Consider the following 24,448-nt stretch of genomic DNA (forward strand, 5'->3'; position numbering starts at 1 on the left):
TTATTTTGGCTGTATTCAGCTCTCTGTCTTAATTAATGACTATTGCTCAGAAATGACATTGGTGTGATATTATTATCTGTTTTGTGTTATTCCCTGTAAAATTTCCTTGTTATGCTGAATAATCATTTTGTGTCTCTTTTTGATGTTGTCAAAGGGGGAGAAAAGTGTACAAAGCAGGCAGCCAAAAATGCCCACAACTAACAGTCGCTTTCTGCAGATAGCCTTAGATTACAAAAGAAAGGGGGAGTGTGCAAAATGTGTCAATACCGCATGTTGTTTGTCACGTTGATCTATACAGGTTGTCATCATCAAAAAGGGGGAGTATGTAAAGACAAAGAGTCAGACAACATACGATCGCAAGTTTCGATGATGACAAAAGACCATCATGCACGTCTACAAACAAATGCAACACATTACCCATCATATCCTTTCCTACGCTTATCTAAATCTATTAAAATGTTTAAGAACATATGTGGAGAAAGTGGGATCATGACGAAATGCATGAAAATCACAAAACACAGATTTCTGCAGATTTGGAGACTTTGAGTCGACCATAAGGGTCAGCTCATAGCTCACGGGTCAGCGCAAAACTCAGCCAAATTGGAGATTGGTCAGCTCATGCGTGTTTGAGTCGACCATAAGGGTCGGCGCATAACTCACGGGTTAGCGCATAAAACCCTTGAGTCGACCAGAGGTCGGCGCATGGCTTAATGATGCTATCCATGGGTCAGCGCATGAAACCTTGGGTCGACCATAGGGGTCGGCGCATTTCCCACGGCTCAGCGCACGCCGACCTATGGTCGACCGCTCGTGCGTAAACTCAATTTTCTGAGTACTTTTCACTGTTTGAAAAGCTGTTATTTTTGGTTGGTTTGCCAGTTACTATAAATAGAAGTCAAAACACTTTTATCAACTAACATTTGTCAATTTGAATTCAAGTGTTCAAGGAAACAAGAAAGAGTGAAAAAGGTGTCCAAGATTCATCATCTTCATCTTCAACATTTCACAACACATCAACTGCACACAATTACTTTTGATGTGGTTCGTGATTGATTAAAGGTGATAAGGTTCGAAGCTGCGATTGGAGAATCCGGTTCGAGTTGAAGCTTGTGGCAGGTTCTTTCTTGAATAAAACCATTAGGGTTTTGTCCTCCAATACTGGTTTGTGTTTGGGGTTTTTTGGACGAATTGCTTCATCAATATTCAACTGAGCGAATGTGATTGAGAAGAGGAAGTCTTCTTCAGTCTAGTAGTGGATTCGGTGATATTGAAGTGAAGGATTCGGGTTCGATTCGTTGTATTTGAGATCAGCCGAGCCGAGGGTTTGAAGAACGGAAGATTCTTCAACAAAGGGGCTGGAATCGGAGGTCTACCAACAACAATCGAAGGTCTTGATTCATCTTGAATCAAGGAGCAAGGATAGGAAGCATCATTCAACACATTGGAAGTTCTGTTGTTTACTTGCTTTGCAATCCTTGTATAAACGGTTAAATTTCACATGTGATATCTAATTAAATCATCTCAATTCTGAGTTTAGAATTGAGGGCAGACGTACCCCGAAGCGAGGACGGCGGGGGAACTGCCTCATCAAATCTCTGTCTTCTTTGATTTTCTGCATAAGTGTTTTTCAGCTTAAAAATTAAGTGATTTTAGTTTAAGCAATTTTACCAAACATTGATATAAGTTGAGTAAGAGATTAAAAACTCTGTTTTTGTATCCAAAGTACAATAGTATATTGTACTAGATCAATTTGAATTACTTACTCAACACAAATATCACTTGGAGTGTTTATGCACGCCAAGTGTTTGTTAATTTGCATAAGCCAAAGTTGTCTTAAGTTTGCATCTAGTTTAATTTGGTCTTTTGGATCATTGGAACTAGGCTTTCTAGTAAGTGAAACATATCATTGATTGTGCAAATAGTGTAGTGATTTGTATTTCACTTTATCTCTAATCCATTAGCTTAACGCATATCCGGTTTTCCAATAACGGTTCGTTTTAGACTAAAATTTTCCTCGGCCGCTTCCGCACTTAAAACAAATTTTCAAAACCAATTATTTTAAATTGGTAGCGCCGACTCAAGTTTTTTAATTGGGATCTATTCAACCCCCCCCCCCTTCGCTTCTAGATCCGTGCCATAGTCTAACAGTCAAAGCGTTCGGCGGTTCTCGTAAGACCGTCATTGGAGAAGTGGACCTTCTGGTGAAGATAGCTCTGAGTGATTTCCAAAATACTTTCCAGGTAATGGATATCCACCCGATATACATTTGCTTGTTGGGAAGGCCGTGGATTCACGAAGCTGGAGCAATGACGTCTACTCTTCACCAAAAGCTGAAATTTGTGAAGAACGACAAGCTTGTTGTTGTTGGTGGAGAGAAGGCATTATTGGTGAGCCATTTATCATATTTCATGTATGTAAATATTGGGGAGGAGGTTGGAACGTTGTTCCAGGACTTATCTATTGCTGATGAATTGAAGAAAACTGGGCCCCCCGTGTCTTCTTTGAAAGATGCACAAGAGGCTATTCAGGCTGGCAGTATTGGCAGGGCTAGGATTTCAACCAGGGCCATTCAGCGCCAAAGTCAAAGTTATGCAACCAATTTTCTGCAGTGGAGGGTTAATTCATGGGAATGATCAACACTGAGCTGCCATTATTGAAGACAGTGGTGATGAAGACGAAGCTTGCGCCAACTTTGTGATGCATGGCCAGATTTGCAACAATTGGGTTGCTGTTGATGTTCATGTTGTCATTCACTGTTCTAAGTAATTTGTTTTTATTATTTTTAAGAAAATTCCTTCTCCTATGCCTAAGAGAGAAGTGAACATTGTTGGGCATTTTCTTTATTATCGTCAATGAAATACAATTTTATTCATCGACATCTATGATGTTTTATTTTTTACTTTTTGCTTTTTCTAAAAATGGTAATCACAAAGAACATAAATAAATAATAATCTTCCATCCGCATAGTATTTTTTCGCACTCCACTTCTCTAAAATCAAAATATCAAATCATTATGCAGGTTAGTTCTCAAATCCATTGAATACAATGATCTGACTCCCTCTCCAAACATTGATTTCCATGTGTTTGAAGCCGAGGAAGAAAATGATGATGAAGAAGTATCTGATGAATTATCCCGTTTAGTTGAGCATGAGGAAAAGGCCATTCAACCGTTTGAAGAACAAATTGAACTAATCAACTTGGGTTCCAAAGATGATGTGAAGGAAGTCAAGATTGGGTCTCAACTGTGTCCAGAAGCTAAGAAGGGGTTGGTTGATCTTCTCCGAGAGTATCCTGATTTTCTTGTAACCTTCGAGTACCCGCATAGGGTGGCCAATATTGTGCCTGTTCCGAAGAAAGATGGAAAAGTCTGCATGTGTGATGATTATAGAGATTTGAATAAAGACAGTCTGAAAGATGATTTTCCTCTGCCACACATTTACATGTTGGTAGAAAATACAGCTGAATTCAAAGTCTTTTCGTTTATGGATGAATTTTTCGGTTATAATCAAATCAAGATGGAACCTGAAGATATGGAGAAGATCACATTCATTACACCCTAGGGTGTAAGACCCCAATTTTGACCCTAAGATCCCTCATGCAATTTCATCATATGCATTATCATTGGGATCACACCTTGACATTCTCCTTACCCCTCATTCATTGGGTTTGTTTAGGGAGAGATCATCAAGAACTATGTGATTGTATCATACTTGTATCTTATCATTTTACTAACCAAAATACCAAAAATATATCTTTGCATTTGCCTAACTCTTTTGTAGGTAGGGCATGATCCCCATTGATTTAGCAAGTTCACATTCAGGGTTTGAGACCCTCATGGCTAAGATCACAACCAAAGATTGATCCACAATGTCTCTAAGCATCATACATGAGTCCCATTTACCTCTACATGTCATATTGGTCAAGTATTCTTCAAGAGTTTGGAAGTGATTTGCCTTGGAAACCCTAGTTTGACTGGGTATCTTAAGTAACTTCTCCAACAAGCTATCTCACCAATTGATCAAATTTATCAAGGGACACTTCAAACTTCATCATCTTATGCATATATGGTCTACCATGAGCCTAGAAAGTCAATAGAATTTAAGGTTAGCAAGTTGGTTGATGGTGGTTGGCCAGATGAATTCATCTAATCAAAACTGGGTCTCCCTAGATCCCATCTCCTACAATTTTCACCATATGAAAATGATTCCAATAGAAACGTTACTCTAAATGACATACCAAACAACTTTCATGTTTAAGTATAGAGATAATTTTGCTTTGAAAGTCATTTTACATGTTGAAACATTATAGGTCATTTTGTCTAAATCCTAATTTGAAAGTCAACTTCCCAAGGCCATAACTTGCTCAATTTTTATGAGATGGAAGATTTCCATGTTGCACAATAAAATTCAATATGTCTACTTCAACTTTGATGTTCGGAGTGAAAGCTAAATCAACTTTTATAAGCATGTGATATAAGGATACATTATAGGTCATTTTTGACCTATACCATTGAACAAATGATTTTCCTCAACTTCAACAATGCATAACTCTATCATGCTAAATCCAAATGACATGAAATTGGTGACCATTTTGAATGTATTTGAAATAGATACAACCTTGATGAAGACACGTTTCTCATTTGGAGCTCACATAAAAAGTTAAGTAAGGTGGAATATTGAGATCTATGGTGGACAGGTTCTGAGCCATTAATCTCATTTGAAATGTTTTAATCTTGAGCGCCCAAAGTAATTACCACGCGTGTGGAACAGTTGACCAAATGTATGGTGGAACACACACTCATGTCCACTTGATCTGTCACCTCAAATAATGAGTGAGATCAAGTGGTCCACGTTTTTTTGATTTTTTGATTCATTTGATTTTCATTAATTCATATTAATTTTAATATTGATCCAAAAAATATGAGAGTTTCACCAAAAGTTTTTAAATAATTTCTTCTTTCATATATTAGAATTATTTTTTGGATCATTATTAATATTTTTCATTATTTAATTGATTTTGTGAATATTTTTAATTATTTAAAAATACTTTTAAGTCTCCAAAAATTCTGAAATTTTTTCTCCAAAGTCCTTTGACCTTGTTTGATCTATGATAAATCTCATGGCCATTTCTTTGGTGTTTTGATGAGATTTTAGGAATTTGACAAACCATATTTAATTTAATGCCTTATTTTTAGTATTTTTAAATTGAAATAATGCCAAATAATTGTGTTGAGCTATCTTGATGATTTGTATAAGTTTGACTTGTGTTGTTGGGCCTTGGTCAATGTTGATTTGACTTTGCTAGGTTAAGATAATTGGATTTAGGGGATTGATGGAATGTACATTCCATCTCTCAAAATGAATGAATGATCTTAATTTGGTAAAAGTCTTCCTTTGACCAATTTGAGTTTTGATCTATTCCCCTCCCTCTTCATCTAATTCCCCTTCTTTATGCATCCATCTCATTTGGCCTATGATATCTCAAAGTCCTAAGGCTAGTTGATTGAAAAATCAACATAAGTATGGATGAGATTAGGCCACCTCTTTTGCATATTCTTTTTGTGTGTGGTATGTTTCATGAGCATAGTCCATTATACTATGTATCTAACATGCATTAACACCAAGATTCTATTTCCCGACCTCAAATAGTTGTGACTTCTACATAAGTCCAATTACGATTCTTAACATAGCGCTAAGCTTTTGACACAAAAAGGCATATCATTCTAGTTAGTGAGATTGTAAGTCTCCCCTCTTTCATGGTATTGTGTGGAAACTTGACCTTTTTTCCTTCCTTTGGAAGATGTCTTGGTTCAAGGATCCATGCTTGTGATAAGTGGGTTGAGTGTTCTCCAAAGAATGACTTAAAACGAAAAGCAAAAGCAAAAACAGTACTAACTTCTAACTCATTAACAACTAAAGTTTAATTTCGAGCCATTTACTTTTAATGCACTTTAATTTTTAAGCTCTATTCATTTTCCATTATTCATACCATTCTAATTGTTTATATTAATGCCTTTTCACTTTGTCCACTTGGACCATATTGTGTGATATATCTTGTTTGTGTATATTTTGTTTGTTTGTGTGGTCTTTGACCATTAATGTACATAATAAGAAACAAAAACCCTAAAAAACTATTGTGTGGACTGTTGGTTTGATCTTGGGCAATTGGACTTAGAATCTAGGCAACATCCATATGCAAAAGGACTTGGACAATGCCAACCTTCATGTAACCAAGTGCTTGCAATTTGAAACTTCATCTGATACATCATTGAAGATCCATCTGAGTTCCTCTGCAACATGATCATGGTGAAGCTGTTATTTTAAACTTGTGACTTGTGGAATTCATCTGTTACATTGGGCAAATTTGAAGAAGATCATGAAGTGGCTAAAGCTTGGATGTGGCTATATTTATTTGATGCCTTGGTCTTCAAGTTAATATTGTATGCATTGTTTGTTGCTTAATTCTAATATCCAAAGAGAATTTGGGGTTTTTATATGACATTCTTGTCTATTGGATTCCTACCCACCGGTCAAATCTTTTCAACTCTTAACTTTTAAATTTATGCTTAGGATTAGTCTCTTCATCTCCTCCCCATCTCTTTTATTTAAAAATCTCTCCATCCTTTTAAAAAAAACTTCTTTCTTTGTACTTGTCCTTTTTTTAAAAACTTAGACCATTTTGCAAATTAGAAACTTTGGCCTTATGCCATTGCATTTTTCAAACTTCTTCTTAATCAAACATCTAAATAAACTTAACTACACTTGACTTAAAATTTTCAAAAGCCAAAAAATAGTTAACTCATTCAAACCATTTTCTAGGCCCTTGTGCCTTTCAAACTTAATTTTTGATTAAAAGCAATGCATCCACTTTGAAATTTGTATCACGAACTACGAGGTTTTGATCTCTCATTTTTATGTTGGTACGTAGGCACAAGTTTGAAGGTCTTGTCAAACACAAAAATATAATTAATGAATTCTTTTCTCATCCCCCCATTCCATTTGTTTGTAAACATCACTTTGTACAAAATACATATGCACACAAGAAAGGGCTCCCTAGGAGTACCTAAGACACTTTAGGTGCTAACACCTTCCCTCTGTGTAACCAACCCCCTTACCTGTAATCTCTGGCATTTTATTAGTTTTGATTCGAAAACTTCTTATTTTTTGGGTTTTGTTCGTACTTTTCCCTTTTCCCTTGGAAACAATAAAAGCGCTGTGGCGACTCTTGTTATTTGATGTCTTGCTTATCCATAGCTTGATGATCATGAATTTACCGCTATAGAAATTAAGTGGTGACTCTGCTGGGGAGTAGTCTCCAGTTGGTTTAGCCTTCTTTTGTGTGTGTATATAACTGTATATATGTGATGTATGTATATTTGTGTGATATAATCTGCTTGTTGTGCTTGGTGGTCTCTGAGTGGTGAAATAAGTTCTAACCCGAATTTGAGTGCAATTAAGATAGAAGGATGGTATAGTCATGTTCGACTTGTGTGGAGTAGTCCTTAAGAAGTTGGCTTGAGATCTATCTACTCAGTGGAGACTCTTTTGGATTTGGAAATGTCACACAAGTATTTATGGTTAGGAATTACTATCTCTAATTTGGGTCTGAGAAGCTAAGGACCGTAGAACATTTACCCCCTCTTGACCTATTTAGGACGTAGTGTGGAGACTGTTCAAGTGTAGACTTGATAACAATTGTTATGCGATACTACACTCAGACGAGTTTCTCTTGAGAATATTATGGGTCGATGAGTTAGTCATCTTAACCTGTAATATTCGATAGATGGAATTAAGACTCTGGGAACTTTTTAGAACATGATCTACAGGTTGTTATCCTAAGTTCACTCCTTTGAGATGGTTCTTACCTAGACTCCATGCTCGTGACTTACAACAAACCCTTGATTCTTGGTTGATCCAATCAAGTCTTGTCAATATCAATGGAACTTGGGTGTTGATAAGGTGTAAACCATAATCCACCAAAATGGATGATTGATCTTGACAATGACTTGATTCATCCCTCAACCTTTGTTTGCTTGCCTTGTGTGTGATCCCTTACTTGCGATTGTTGCATTCATGCATTCATGTGCATCATAACATTCATCACACGAAAGTTTCAAGGAACTAAGGTATTATTTGCAAATATTTCCAGACCATGGATTGTGGACGAAGGAACACTAAGAAGTACAGTTTCAGATGTCCCGACTTGAAAGAGTTAAGGAAGCTATCATATTTTGTATTAGATCCATTGGACTTCAAACAACGCCATGGGAAGCTTCTGTCTATCCTGTCTGCTGATGTGGTTGAAGGACGTTTGAGTGTGTTGGTTCAGTTTTATGACCCTCTCTACTGTTGCTTCACTTTTCCTGATTATCAGCTTGTGCCTACGTTAGAGGAGTATGCCCACCTCTTGGGGATACCTATTTCTAGTAGAGTGCCATTTAGTGGGTTGGAAGAGATTCCCAGATATCATCTTATTGCTGAAGCTCTTAACTTGAAGAAGTCTAAGATAAAGGCTCATTGGGTGAAGAAAGGAGGGTTATTTGGGTTACCATCTGATTTCCTCATCAAGGAAGCTACTGCTTTTGCTCAAGCCGGTAGCATGGATGCCTTTGAAGCTATCTTTGTGTTGTTCATTTATCGATTAGCTTTGTTCCCTAACATTGACAGTTTTGTTGATGTTAACGCCATTAGACTTTTCTTGATTGGGAATCTTGTGCCTACTTTGTAGGGTGATATGTATTTCTCTTTGCATCTAAGGAACTCTAAAGGTGGTGGAACTATTGTCTGTTGTGTTCCTCTTCTGCACAAATGGTTTATTTCGCACTTGCCTCAGACACCTGCTTTTGTGGAGAACAAACAATGTCTACGATGGTCTCAGAGACTGATGTCTCTCACTAATGGTGATATAGTTTGGTATGATCCCTTTTTTAGCAGTTTACAGATTATTGATTGTTGTGGTGAATTCTCTAATGTGCCTCTCATTGGTACACAAGGAGGAATTAACTACAACCCTGCTTTGGCTCGTCTTCAACTTGGGTTCCCCTTGAGAGACAAACCTAATAACACTTTGTTAGAAGGTCTTTTCTATCAAGAGGGTAAAGATCCCCAACATTTGAAGCAGAAGATTGTGCATGCTTGGCATAATGTGCATAGGAAGGGAAGATCTGAGCTTGGTTCGTGCAATTGTGTAACTTAGGAAGCTTACACTCTTTGGATGAAGAAAAGAGCTTTGGAGTTGAAGATGCCTTATCCTTGTGAGAGACCTATCTCCATGGTTGTGGTTGAGCCATTAACTCTCCCTAACCAAGATGTAGAGGATTTAGAAGATGGGCTTATTAAGATGAAGCAAGAGAAGGATATGTGGGAAGAGCGTTTCCATGCTTTGAGTAAGAAGCATGAGGAGTTGCAATTGGAATCTAAGGACAAAGATGCACTAATTGAGCTACTTGAAGACCGAGTGACAAAGAGACAGAGAGAAATAGAGGTTTCATCTTCCTCTAGTATGCCTCAGCCTTCCTTCGCTTGGGAGAAGATTGTTAATCAGCTTGTCCTCGAGAAGACTCATATGAAGGCTTCTTTTGAGACCGAGATTCGACGCATCCGAAGAAAGTACGCGCCTTCAGCCAGATCTTCTGACATTGTTGTTAGGGATCCGCAGGATGACTAGTCTCCTTTTCTCTTGTATTTTTTCATTTGGTTTCTAAAATTGTACTCAGTGTAATCCTTCCAATTATATAAATAAAAGAGATTTTTGGTCATAACAAATTGTTGCAATTGTTGTTAAATATATATATATATATATATATATATATATATATATATATATATATATATTCGCAAATAATATAGTAAGTTCCTTGAAAAAATAAAAATAAATAAACAAGCATTGCATTTCATACATCATTTGCATAAGCAGGTTTCTCTTTCGCCAGATGTCTCATTAGTGTTTCTTCTGTGCTTCATCCAAGATGACACATCGGTACAACACTCGCGCCAATCATTCCATAATCATGGAACATCTTGAGCAAGAGAATAGAGAGATGAAGGACGAGATCGCTCGACTGACTGCCATGATGGAGTCAGTGCTAGCTGCTCAGAGCCAGTCTTCTCCAACACCTGCAACTCCTCCTCCTCAAAGGACTGTTATCTCAGAGGTGGCTACCTCTACCATGCCTACTGCTACCGCTCATTTTGCGCCTGCCATGCCTGCCGGATTCCCGTTGGGAATGCCGCCGAACTTCATGTCTGAAGGCTTTGCGCCTACCTTTGCTTCTATGCCTGCATCTGGCCCGGTCATGTCTGTGCCACCTCCCGTTGTGTACACCTTACCTCACATAGAAGACACCATTTATCATTCCGAGCCATCTGAGGGCGCGGATGTTTATGATAAAATGGATGAGATGAAGGATCAATTTCTTGAGCTGCGCAAGGAATTGAAGACATTGAGATGAAAGGATCCTTTTGGGAAGAGTGCTGCTGAATTATGTCTGGTGCTGAATGTGAAGGTTCAGGTGAAGTTCAAAGTGTCTGACTTTGAAAAATACAGAGGGAACACATGTCCGCTCAGTCATTTGGTGATGTATGCCTGCAAAATTTCTACCCAAACAGATAATGATCATCTCTTAATTCACTACTTTCAAGACAGTCTGACCGACATTTCGCTTAGGTGGTACATGGGTTTGGATAGTGCAAGCATCCACACTTTCAACGATTTGGGAGAAGCTTTCATCAAACAGTATAAATATAATGTGGATGTGGAGCCTAATAGAGACCAATTGAGGTCCATGTCTCAGAAAGATAAGGAGACTTTCAAAGAATATGCGCAGAGATGGAGAGAGTTAGCTGCTCAGATCACTCCTCCTTTGGAAGAGAAGGAAATGACAAAGATCTTTTTGAAGACCCTGAGTTCATTTTACTATGAACGTATGATCGCCAGTGCCCCCTGTGACTTTACCGAAATGGTAAATATGGGGATGAGGCTTGAAGAAGGTGTCCAAGAAGGACGATTGTCAAAAGAGGAGGCATCATCGAGTAAGAGATATGGCAGCAACTTCGGGAAGAAGAAAGACAACGAAGCCAACGCAATTTCTAGTGGGAGGCAGAGGAGGCCTCAGATTAGAAGGAATCAATCACTCTGTCAACATCATCATCAAGTATCCTCCGTAATTCCTGTATTTTCCGTAAGTCAATTAACACCAATTCAACAACAACAACGTCAACAACAACAACCACATCAATGAACAAACACTTTCAACAACAACAATACCAACAATCATCAACAACAAACTTTTAAGAGGAAGAAGGTCTCTTTCAACTCAATTCCTATGACCTATGCAGAGCTTTATCCATCGTTGGTTCTCAAGAACCTACTCCAACCGAGGAATCCATCACAAATTCCTGAACCACTTCCATGGTGGTACAAGCCTAAACTCCGTTGTGCTTTTCATCAAGGAGCACCTGGACATGATATTGAGAACTGCTATCCACTCAAATACGAAGTTCAGAAGCTAGTGAAAAGTGGAATGGTGTCCTTTGAGGACCGTGCACCCAATGTGAAAGCTAACCCACTGCCAGCCCATGGAAATTTATCTATTAATATGGTAGATGGTTGCCCTGGGGAGTTCAAAGTGTTTGATGTCCGTTTCATCAGAAGTTCTTTAGTGACGATGCAGAAGGACATTTATTTAGTGAGCGATTGTGAGCATGACCATGATGGTTATGGTATCTGCAATGTTAACCCAAAGGGTTGTATGGTTGTGAAAAGGGACATCCAACGGTTGATGGATGAAGGTATGATTCAAATTGTTTAATCCCGTCACGTAGATGACGATGTGAATGTCATAGTTCCAGTGTTTAAAAACCCCGAAAGAGTAGTCATTCGGTACGACAACAGTAATAGTAACAGAATCAGTCAGAGATCGGTATCGTTGTTGGTCATACGATTAGCGGGTCCAGTCCCATATTCATCCGATAAGGCTGTTCCGTATCAGTACAATGCAACAATGTTGAAAGATGGTCAAGTGGTTCCATTGCCTATGACTAGCTCTGTAGTGAGCATTGTTGATGTTACTAAAGTGACCCATAGCGGTCGAGTGATTGGGCTGGTGTTCCCAAAAGATAAGGAAGAATCAACTGTCAGTAAGAAGGTGGAAGTGAATGTTGTAGATCCAACTAGTACTTCAAAGTGTCAGTCAGGTGAATCCAACAATTTGAAGGCTAATGATGATGATGAGGTACTTCGTTTGATCAAGAAAAGCGAGTTTAATGTGGTAGAGCAGCTGCTCTAAACCCCCTCAAAGATTTCAGTACTATCTCTACTCATGAATTCAGAAGCATACAGAGAAGCACTGCAAAGAGTTCTAGAACAAGCATTTATGGAATACCATGTTACGGTGGGTCAGTTTGATCATATAGTAGCTAACATCACTTCCTGCAATAATCTTAGCTTTTATGATGAAGAACTCCCTGAAGAGGGTATGAATCATAATTTGGCTCTGCATATCTCCATGAATTGCAAAGATGATGCTTTGTCCAATGTGCTTGTTGACACCGGATCATCGTCAAGGAGCGCCTATGAGGTATAGCGGTGTAATCGTCAAAGCTTTTGATGGTTCACGCAAAACAGTGATAGGTGAAGTGGACCTTCCAGTGAAGATAGGTCCGAGTGACTTCCAGATTACTTTCCAAGTAATGGATATCCACCCAGTCTATAGTTGTCAGTTGGGAAGGCCATGGATCCATGAGGCAGGAGCTGTTACTTCCACATTACATCAGAAGCTCAAATTTGTGAAGAATGGAAAATTAGTCATTGTTGGTGGGGAAAAGGCATTGTTAGTTAGCCACCTGTCATCTTTCTCTTACGTTTAAGTTGAGGATGAGGTTGGAACTCCATTACAAGACTTATCTATTACTGCTGAAAAGAGAGTTGGGGCACCCATGTCCTCGTTGAAAGATGCAAGGAAGATTGTTGAAGAAGGTAATGTTGATCAGTGGGGGCGCATGGTAGAGGTCTCCGATAACAAAGGTAGAACTGGCATGGGTTTTCAGCAAGGTTCATCAATTGCTAGAGCTGAGGATATGCAACTTAGCTTCCGTAGCAGAGGGTTCATTCATGGTGATGAACAACACTTAGATGTTGTGCTAGAGGATGACGAAGAGGAAGACTGCACCAATTTTATGACACATGGAAAGGCTTGCAACAATTGGACTGTTGTTGACATTCCTGTTATTTTGCATCAATCTAAGTAATTGCTTTTATTTGTTTTAGAAAAAATCCTTCTCCTATGCCTAAGGGAGAAGTGAACATTGTTTGGGCATTTTCAAATTTGATCATCAATAAAATTAATTCTATTCATCCACATCTATGATGTTTTGTTTTTACTTTTTGCTTTATTCTGAAAGTGGTAATCACAAAAAACATAAATAAATTATATAATTGTCCACCTGCATAATATTTGGTCACAAATCCACTTCTCTAAAATCAAAATATCAAATCATTATGCAGGTTGGTTTCTAACCCCATTGAATACAATGATCCTTCTCCTTCTCCAAATTTTGAATTCCCTGTGTTTGAGGCCGAGGAGGAAAGTGATGAAGAAGTGAGTGATAAGTCTCGTCTTCTTAAGCATGATGAAAAAGCCATTCAATCGTTCGAAGAGCAGATTAAGTTAGTCAACTTGGGTTCCGAGGATGAGGTGAAGGAAGTCAAGATTGGGTCTCGATTGTGTCCAGATGCGAAGAAGGGGTTGGTTGATCTTCTGTGAGAATATTCAGATGTGTTTGCTTGGTCCTATCAAGACATGCCTGGTTTGGATTCTGAAATTGTGGAGCATAGATTGTCGTTGAAGTCAGAATGCCCGCCAGTCAAGCCAAAGTTGAGAATAATGCATCCTGATATGGCAGCGAAAATCAAAGAAGAAGTGCAGAAGCAGATTGATGCCAGTTTCCTTGTGACCGCTGAATATCCGCAATGGGTGGCCAATATTGTGTCTGTGCCAAAGAAAGATGGAAAAGTCCGCATGTGTGTCGATTATAGAGATTTGAATAAAGATAGTCCGAAAGATGATTTCCCTCTGTCGCACATTGATATGTTGGTAGACAATACTGCTAAATTCAAATTCTTTTCGTTTATGAATGGATTTTTCGGATATAATCAGATCAAGATGGCACCCAAAGATATGGAGAAGACCACATTCATTACACCTTGGGGAACATTCTGTTATAGAGTAATGCCTTTTGGTTTGAAGAATGCTGGTGCAACTTACCAAAGAGCAATGACTACTCTTTTTTATGATATGATGCATAGAGAGATTGAAGTTTATGTCGATGACATGATTGCTAAATCAATTGATGAAGAGGAACACATTGAACATTTGTTGAAGTTATTCCAGCATTTGAGAAAGTATAAACTCCGCTTGAATCCCAATAAGTGTACTTTTGGTGTTCATTCCGGTAAGTTATTGGGCTTTATCGTCAACGAGAAGGGTATTGAAGTTGATCCTGCCAAGGTCAAAGCAATATAAGAGATGCATGCGCCCAAAACCGTTGATCATGTATTTGACTATGCTTGAAGATAATATGGGTTGTGTTTTGGGTTAGCAAGATGAGACTGGAAAGAAAGAATTTGCAATTTACTACCTCAATAAGAAATTCACCGACTGTGAGACTCGGTATTCTATGCTAGAGAAGACTTGTTGCGCATTGGCTTGGGCTGCTAAGCGTCTGCGTCAGTATATTTTGAATCATACCACTTGGTTGATATCCAAAATGGATCCAATCAAGTATATATTTGAGAAGCCTGCTTTAACTGGGAGGATTGCCCGTTGGCAGATGTTGTTATCAGAGTATGATATCGAATACCGATCTCAGAAAGTGATCAAAGGTAGTATCTTGGATGACTATTTGGCTCACCAACCAATTGAAGATTATCAGTCAGTGCGGTATGACTTTCCTGATGAAGAGATCTTGTACTTGAAAATGAAAGACTGTGATGAACCATTGCTTGAAGAAGGGCCAGAACCTGGTTCCCGTTTGTTAGTTGAATAACGCCTAAGATGGGGGGGGGGGGTGAATTAGGATCTTTGAACACTTTTTCCGGTTTAAGAAAATTTTGTTCTTTCTTTTCTGGTTATGTTAAGCGATGAACGGTAAAGTGCGGAAAGATAAAGAACACGAAGAAATATCCTGGTTCCCCACACAGATCGAGAGTACTCCAATCCCCTTTCAACATGAAAGAGATTTCACTATCTGTTATGACTTGTACACGACAAACACAATCACCAAGAACAACCTCTTGTGATTCACCAAGTTGATATGAGAACAATCCTCTCAAACTCAACTCTCTTGCTTCCAACAATCCTGGACAGCAAGGTGTTTACAAAACACACAATCTTATTTTTTCAACAATTCTAAAAATAAGATATGGATTACAACAATGGATTGAATGTAAATTTTGTAGTATACTGATCACTCAAAGTGATATATCAATTTGCTTGATCTTCTCTTCCAATGAAAATAATTCACAACACAAAGATATTAGATTGCTCAATAAACTTCTGTTTTGAATGATATGAAAATATGCAGAAAATATCTTGAATGAAAGTTGAAAACAATAAGTGTGAATTCTGAAAATTCTAAGAGATTGATTGGAAGAGGTGAAATTTGAATTTGAAAGATCATGTATTTATATGCACAAAACACCTCAAATGAAACATGGTAATGTTCTGAAAGAATCATGAACAATTGTCAAAGATGTAATGAAAAGATTCCATGAAATGGTGCATGAAGAGGTGTATGAACAACCACTGATTTTTCAAAAACGCACAGTGGTAAATTGATTTACATAATGGGTAAATCGATTACCCTGTTGCAACGTTTAAAATTTTTCAAAATCTTTCAGTGGTAAATCGATTTCCCTAAGAGGTAAATCGATTTACCTAGTTAAAAAAACTTAAAATTTCGCTTCTGGAAAAGTAATGCTCCAGTGGTAAATCGATTTCCCTAAGTGGTAAATCGATTTACCTAAGTGAAAAAATTAATTTTTCCTTTTAAAAAATATGTAAGCTTCAGTGGTAAATCGATTTCCCTTATAGGTAAATTGATTTACCCAGATTGAAAATGAGAAATATGATTCTAAGACATTTTCCATGCACTATGAAAAGTTATGCAATAACCATATGAATACTTGAGCATCTAAGAATTTAGTGAAGGTAAGTATTCTCATTATACCTTCTTGAAATGAAAAGCTTAACTTCTTGAATCAAGATGCTTTATCATTGAATAAAATATTTGCCTTGTTGTTGCTTGGAGTTTTGTCTTCATAAAAAACATTCATCATAGAGAGACTTGACTTCACATTCTCCCCCCTTTTGATGATGACAAATAATCCTCTTTGATGCGTGCAATTTCTGAAAATGAAAATTTCTCCCCCTGAGATGTATAACTCCCCCTAAATTTGAGAAGCTTGGGATCATGTTGACTTGATCATCTTGAAGGAGATTTGTATCATTTATACCTTAGGAAATTCACAAGCATACAAGCATAATTCATAACACCTTTCTCCCCCTTTGACATTATCAAAAAGAAGGGAAAGATGGGTGAAAGATAATCACATGACAAATATAAAATAAAATATACCGCATAATTAGTAAAAACAGCCTCATGCATTCCAAAATTGAAATCATAAATAATGCAAACAAACAAAGTTATGGTACCAAGTACCTTACACCAAAATAGTTCAAATATCAGACATGATAAACATAATGAAACCAAATGTGCAATTAACAACCTATAACAAGAATAATACACACAATTAGAAAAACACTAAGGTTGGTTCATGTCATTGTTGGTGTTGTTGTAGTTGTTGCCTTGGTATGGAAATTGTTGTTGAATGGGCGTAAATATAGGAGCGGGAGCAGCCGGGTTATTTGGATCATATGGAGGGATATTGAGATGCGAGTAGAGATAATAGAAGTGTTGATTCATGTCGGTTTGAAGAAGGTTTATGCGGTTGGTGGTGGCTTCATGATTTAGCGCAATTTGATTATTTGCCGAAATCCATTGGTCATTGATGGATGTGTTAAGGTTGGCAAATTGAGATGTCATGAATTTAAAGAGGTATTGATTACTTAAACCACTTGGAGGAGGTATATCTTCACCACCATTTCCTTCTTGAGGAATCTCTTCATTTTCTTCATTATTTCCACCAATAAACATAACCGACTTAGTTTCCGGATTATACCGATAGCCCATCCGCTTGTCCACATTCTTGATAGAGATTTTGTGACTTCTTGTATCCATAAGACAATATTCAACATCACTAAAATCAACATTAAAATACTCCATAATACGAGTGATGAACCAAGCATAAGGAAGAGACTTAAACTTGTTGGTGTGAGTCATCAAATGGTGAAGAATGAGACGTGACCAATTAAGCAAAATGTCCTTCTTAATAGCATACAATGCTTGCATCTCCATATCGGTAACAGTATAATGATTTGAATTTCTAGGAAGTATAACATAAGCCAAGAAATAATGAAGCAATCTATCATTGATGAAAAAATTTCCAGCACTCCAAAAATCTTTTGGTGGTTCTTCCCCACCATGAGATTCAACCCTTTTTACATGATATTCGCCTTCCGATATCCTACTTGAGCCAAAATAAAATTATCTTTTATTATAATCATTCCATATTTCATCCTCCGGATCATATAACATGTGACCACCCGAGGGAATGTCCAAAATTTGACCAAGTCTCTTAGGGGTCAAGGTAATCTTTTTCCCTCTAACATGTGAAACAAATTTTCCATTCTCAATGCACATGTTGCAATAAAACATTCTCACTAAATATGGATAATAGGGTCCATAAGAAGTTATGAGAGCCCCTAAACCTAGAGAAATTAATTTATCTTGAAAATTAAAGCATTCTTCAGGAAAGGAAGAGAGATCACCGAATTTTGGAGTTTGAACAATCTTCTTTTGATAAAACTTTTGATACCTCTCCAATTCTTCCGGGGTGTGATCTTTGAAGAAATGTTGAACATCCATGGATGACGACGATGCTTTTTCTTTCCCTTTTCCAGCAGTTCCAGCTTTTCTCTTAAGTTTTGATGCCATGAGTAAAGGTTAGGAGATGATGAAGATAAGCTTTAATGAAGGTTTTGGGTGATTTGGAGAAGATGAACTTTTTGAGGTGAGAGCACCAAGTGGGCAGATTCTGGCTGCTAGGTTAAAGTGAGGTTTTGTGAGAAATTTTTTCTTTTAAATGGGAGAGAGAAGGGATGTGATTGGAACAACCAAAGTAAAAGAAAAGAAAAAAATCTGAACACGCAGAGGTAAATCGATTTACCCCATAGGTAAATCGATTACCATATGGCCAGAAAGCACAAAAAGTGAAAAGTTTCAGGGGTAAATCGATTTAAATCATGGGTAAATCGATTTACCTACTTCAAAATATGCCAAACACGAAAAAAATAATGCTACTGTTTTATGGGTAAATCGATTTACAGCATGGGTAAATCGATTTACTCAGTGCCGAATATGCCAAATACAAAAACCAGTGCTACTGTTTTATGTGTAAATCGATTTACATCATGAATAAATCGATTTACTCTGTGAAAAAAGCTAAAAAAACACATATTTTTAACAAAGATTCATGCAAGAGACACCCAATGAATCATGTAAAAGAAAGGAGTAGAAGTAGAGATCCATGAAATAAATTGCAAATGTAAATAGATTAGTTGGAAATGTATGTGCACCTTTGATTATTGATATGTTTTTGACAAATTATATGTCACATTCATCTAGAATCCCAAGTTCCCTTCGAATTTTGTAAAATGGTTCTCGCGCCAAAGGTTTTGTGAAGATGTCGGCAAGTTGATTATGAGTATCCACAAATGTGACTTCGACATGTCCTTGAAGCACGTGGTCACGAAGAAAGTGATGCCGAATGTCAATATGTTTGGTTCTTGAGTGCATGACCGGATTCTTTGTAATGTTTATTGCACTTGTGTTGTCACAACGAAGAGGAATGTATCCAAGATCGAGTCCGTAGTCGCGAAGTTGTTGCTTAAGCCAAAGTATTTGAGCGCAACAGCTACCTGCGGCTATGTATTCTGCTTCGGCAGTGCTTAGAGCAACACATGTTTGTTTCTTGCAAGCCCATGAAACTAATGCATTTCCAAGGATGTGACATGTACCACTAGTACTTTTTCGATTAGTTTTACATCCTGCATAGTCAGCGTCAGAATAACCAACTAAATTGCAAATACTACCTTTAGGATACCATAGGCCGACATTTGTTGTTCCCTTGATATATTTCATGATTCTCTTAACAGCGGTGAGATGTTATTCTTTTGGATTGGCTTAAAAACGAGCACAAAGACACACACTGAACATAATATCAGGACGACTTTCCATCAAATAAAGTAAGGAACTAATCATACCTCGATACTTTATTATATCAATCGAAACACCTTATTCATCTTGATCAACATAAGATCCGGATCCCATCGGAGTAGACATTGCCTTGCAACTATCCATGTCGAATCTTCATAACAACTCTTTGCAGTACTTTGATTGGTTGATGAAGATGTCATCCTTCAGTTGCTTAATTTGAAATCCAAGAAAATAATTCATTTTACCCATCATGGACATCTCGAATTCTCCTTGCATCATTGATGAAAATTCTTCACACAGGTCTTTGTTTGTTGAGCCAAATATGGTGTCGTCAACGTAGACTTGAACCAATAAAGTGTTGCCTTTAATTTTCTTAATAAACAGGGTTTTGTCAATTTTACCTTTTTCAAATCCCTTTTCACAAAGAAAGTTGTTGAGACGATCATACCATGCTCTAGGTGCTTGCTTTAGGCCATAAAGAGCTTTCCTCAATTTGAAAACATGTGAAGGATTTTTGAAGTCTTTAAAGCCCGAGGGTTGTTTGACATAGACTTCTTCATTGATGTAGCCATTCTAGAATGCGCTCTTGACATCCATTTGAAATAATTGAAAATTTAATGAACATGCATAAGCAAGTAATAAACTGATAGCTTCTAACCTTGCAACTGGAGCGAATGTTTCTTCAAAATCAATGCCTTCCTCTTGATTGTATCCTTGGGCCACCAATCTTGCTTTGTTTAGAACAATTATACCATTCTCATAAAGCTTGTTCTTAAACACCCATCTGGTACCTATGATGTGTTTATCACTTGGCCTAGGGACAAGTTCCCAAACTTGATTTCTTTCGAATTGGTTTAACTCTTCTTGCATAGCAATCATCCATTGGTCGTCACCTGAGGCTTCATCAACTTTGGAAGGTTCAATTTGTGAGACAAAAGCCATATTTAAGCATGCATCTTTGAGATTTAATCTTGTTGCAACGCCTTGACTAATATCACCAATGACTTTATCAATTGGATGATCCTGATGAGTTCTCCATTCCTTAGGTAGATCATTATCATTTGTTCTTTGCTCATCTTGATGTTTTGGTTGATCATCATTGTTTCCACTTGAAGTATCTATTTGAGGAACTTCTACAATATTATCACCATCATCACACAAAACAATATCCTCCTTGGAGGGGTTAGATTCATCGAAAGTAACATGCATAGATTCTTCAATTTTTAAAGTTCTTTTATTATATATTCTAAAAGCTTTACTGGTAAAAGAGTATCCAAGAAATATACCTTCGTCGGACTTCTCGTCGAACTTACCTAAGTTGTCTTTGTCATTGTTGAGGACAAAACATTTGCACCCAAAGATGTGAAAGTAAGATATGTTTGGTTTCCTTCCTTTGAAGAGTTCATAGGGAGTCTTTTTCAGGATAGGTCTAATGATAATTCTATTACTTACATAGCATGCCGTGCTTACCGCATCCGCCCAAAAATACTTTGGAAGATTTGAGTCGCTTAGCATCATTCGTGCAAGTTCCACAAGTGACCTATTCTTTCTCTCCACCACTCCATTTTGTTGAGGAGTCCTTGGTGCCGAGAAATTATGAAAGATTCCATGTTCTTCGCAAAACTCTTCAAAGGAGGCATTTTGGAATTCTCCACCATGGTCGCTTCTTATGGAGGCAATAGTTAGCAATTTCTCATTTTGGACTTGCTTCGCATATTTCTTGAATGCCTTGAATGCATCATTTTTCTGCACTAAGAAAAATGTCCAAGTGTATCTAGAGAAATCATCAACAATAACTAGAGCATATACATTACCTCCAAAGCTTCTTGTTCTTGATGGACCAAATAAGTCCATATGCAGCAATTGTAGTGGCCTTGTAGTGGACACCACATTCTTTGATGTGAAAGTTGATTTAGTTTGTTTCCCTTTTTGACATGCATCACAAAGCCTATCTTTGACTAATTTTATCTTGGGTAAACCAATAACAAGATCATGCTTTATAAGTTTATTCAAATGTTCCATATGAATATGTGTGAATCTTTTATGCCACAACCATGACTCATTATTGTTTACCATAAGACATTTTACCTTCAAAGATAAATCATCAAGGGAATCATAAAAAATATTATTAATTCTTGTACCTTTGAGTTTTACCTAGAGAGAGACTTCATCTTCAATCAAGCATTCATCTTTGATGAACTTGATTTTGAAGCCCTTGTCGTAAAGTTGGCTAATGCTTAGAAGATTATGCTTTAGTCCTTCGACATAAAGGACATCTTCAATGGATGTGAAAGGTGGTGCTCCAACTTTTCCTATGCCAAGAATTCTCCCTTTGTTGTTATCACCATATGTGACATAACCCTTGGCCTTCAATGCTAGATTTGAAAATTTATTTATGTCTCCCATCATATGCTTGGAACACCCACTATCAAGATACCAAAGATTTGATTTGGTTTTCAAGCATACCTACAAAACAAAGTGACGTTTTATTAGGTACCCAAATTGCTTTGGGTCCTTCATAATTAGTGTCTTTCTTTACCCATACGTAATGCCCACCTGCTACGCTAAAGTTTCTAACATAGCATGCATTAGGTGTATGGCCAATTATTCCGCAATAAAAACAAGTAGGTTCAAAATTGCTTCTATATCTAGGAACATAAGATTTCTTTTTAGAAAACCTTTTTCTTTTAGGATAGTGATGATTTTTTTTTTCCTTCTTCACTTTCTCTTTGGTTGGTTGGTCATTAGCCTTAACAAAGATAGTTTTGCTTGAACTTGGCTTGGAAAATTTTGAATAACCAAGTCCACTTTTGTCATTGGAATATCTTTGTTGGCTAAGGACACCTTCCAACCCAATTTGTCATTTTTCATACCTTTCAAGAACTCTTTTTAATTGGACAATTTGGAAAGAAAGTGATTCACAATTTTTACATACAAAATTCTGTTTTTCACTAATCATCTTTTGTTTTTCATCGTTGACATCTTTTTCAATTGTCACGATTTTTTCTTCAAAAGATAAAATTGTTTTCTTTTGAGATGATATAGTTTTATATAGAATTTTGAAATCTTAAATAAGTTCATTTATAGCACCTTGTGCATCACTATCGAAAAGAGAAAATCATTACTAACCTCATCTTCTTCATCGTCGGAATGGTGCGAGGCCATTAATGCTAGATTTGCACATTCGTCGCTTTCTGATTCGGATGAGGAACTTAACTCATTATCTTCCCATGCAACATATGCATTTTTATTCTTGAAATCCTTCTTGCCTTTAAAGCCACCTTTCTTTGAGAGTTTTGGATAATCAGGCTTTATATGACCTTGCTTTCCACATTCATAACATGTGACTTCTTGCGTAGATGTGGAAGCCTCCCTTTTCCTGAAATGTTTATTTCTTTTTGCATTAAAGGGTTTGTCATTTTTACTAAAAAACTTACCAAGCCTTTTAACAAGAAGCATGAAATTTTCATCTTCCTCCGATACGCCATCATTTCTATCTTCCTTTGAGTCTACTTTTAAAGCAATTCCTTTGGATTTCTTCTCTTGATTTTCATGCTTTTCGAGTCTTCCAAGTTCAAGTTCATGTTCTTGGAGTTTTCCAAATAATGATGCGGACGTCATAGTTGAAAGACTTTTCTTCTCCGATATGGCCGTTACTTTTAGTTTCCATTCTCTAGTCAAGGATCTTAGCCCTTTAAGGTTGAGATAATCATTTGTGAATGTTTTTCCAAGAGCAATTAAATGGTTCGTCAAGTGAACAAATCTTTTCTGTAATGCAACAATGGATTCTCCGGGCTGCATTCTGAACATTTCATATTCTTGACTCAATGTGTTTAATCTGGATCTTTTAACTTCAGCGGTTCCTTCGTGAGTCTCCACCAAAGTGTCCCAAATTTATTTTTCCGATTTACATTGATATATGCGGAAGAACTCATCCATACTTAATGCACTTTGAAGAATATTTATCGCTTTCTTTTCATTAAGTATTTTTTTCTTATCGTCTTCATCATACAAACTTTTAACCTTCGGAGTACCAACACCATTGACCACACTTGTTGGATTATGCGAACCATTTTCAACGGTTTCCCAGATACCATCTCCTTGTGCTTCTAAATGTGCTTTCATGCGAATTTTCCAGAAATCGAAATATTCGCCAGAAAATAGAGGTGGTTTGTTGCTACTACCTCCATCTTTAAAAACCAGGTTTGTGTATGCGGAAGCCATTGTCTGGATCTGTTGAGCAAGTTACCAAAACCTGCTTTGATGCCAATTGTTAGTTGAGTAGCGCCTAATAGGGGGGGGGTGAATTAAGATCTTTGAACACTTTTTCCGGTTTCTACAAATTTTGTTCTTTCTTCTCTGGTTATGTTAAGCGATGAACGGTAAAGTGCGGAAAGATAAAAAACACGAAGAAATATCATGGTTCCCCTCAAAGATCGACAGTACTCCAGTCCCCTTTCAACATGAAAGAGATTTCACTATCTGTTATGACTTGTACACAACAAACACAATCACCAAGAACAACCTCTTGTGATTCACCAAGTTGATATGAGAACAATCCTCTCAAACTCAACTCTCTTGCTTCCAACAATCCTGGACAACAAGGTGTTTACAAAACACACAATCTTATTTTTTCAACAATTCTAAAAATAAGATATGGATTACAACAATGGATTGAATGTAAAGTTTGTAGTATACTGATCACTCAAAGTGATATATCAATTTGCTTGATCTTCTCTTCCAATGAAAATAATTCACAACACAAAGATATTAGATTGCTCAAGAAATTTCTGTTTTGAATGATATGAAAATATGCAGAAAATATCTTGAATGAAAGTTTAAAACAATAAGTGTGAATTCTGAAAATTCTAAGAGATTGATTGGAAGAGGTGAAATTTGAATTTGAAAGATCATGTATTTATATGCACATAACACCTCAAATGAAACATGGTAATGTTCTGAAAGAATCATGAACAATTATCAAAGATGTAATGAAAAGATTCCATGAAATAGTGCATGAAGAGGTGTATGAACAGCCACTGATTTTTCAGAAA

The sequence above is a fragment of the Lathyrus oleraceus genome, chromosome 1 (genome assembly GCF_024323335.1).
Source record: "Lathyrus oleraceus cultivar Zhongwan6 chromosome 1, CAAS_Psat_ZW6_1.0, whole genome shotgun sequence".
NCBI lineage: Eukaryota > Viridiplantae > Streptophyta > Magnoliopsida > Fabales > Fabaceae > Lathyrus > Lathyrus oleraceus.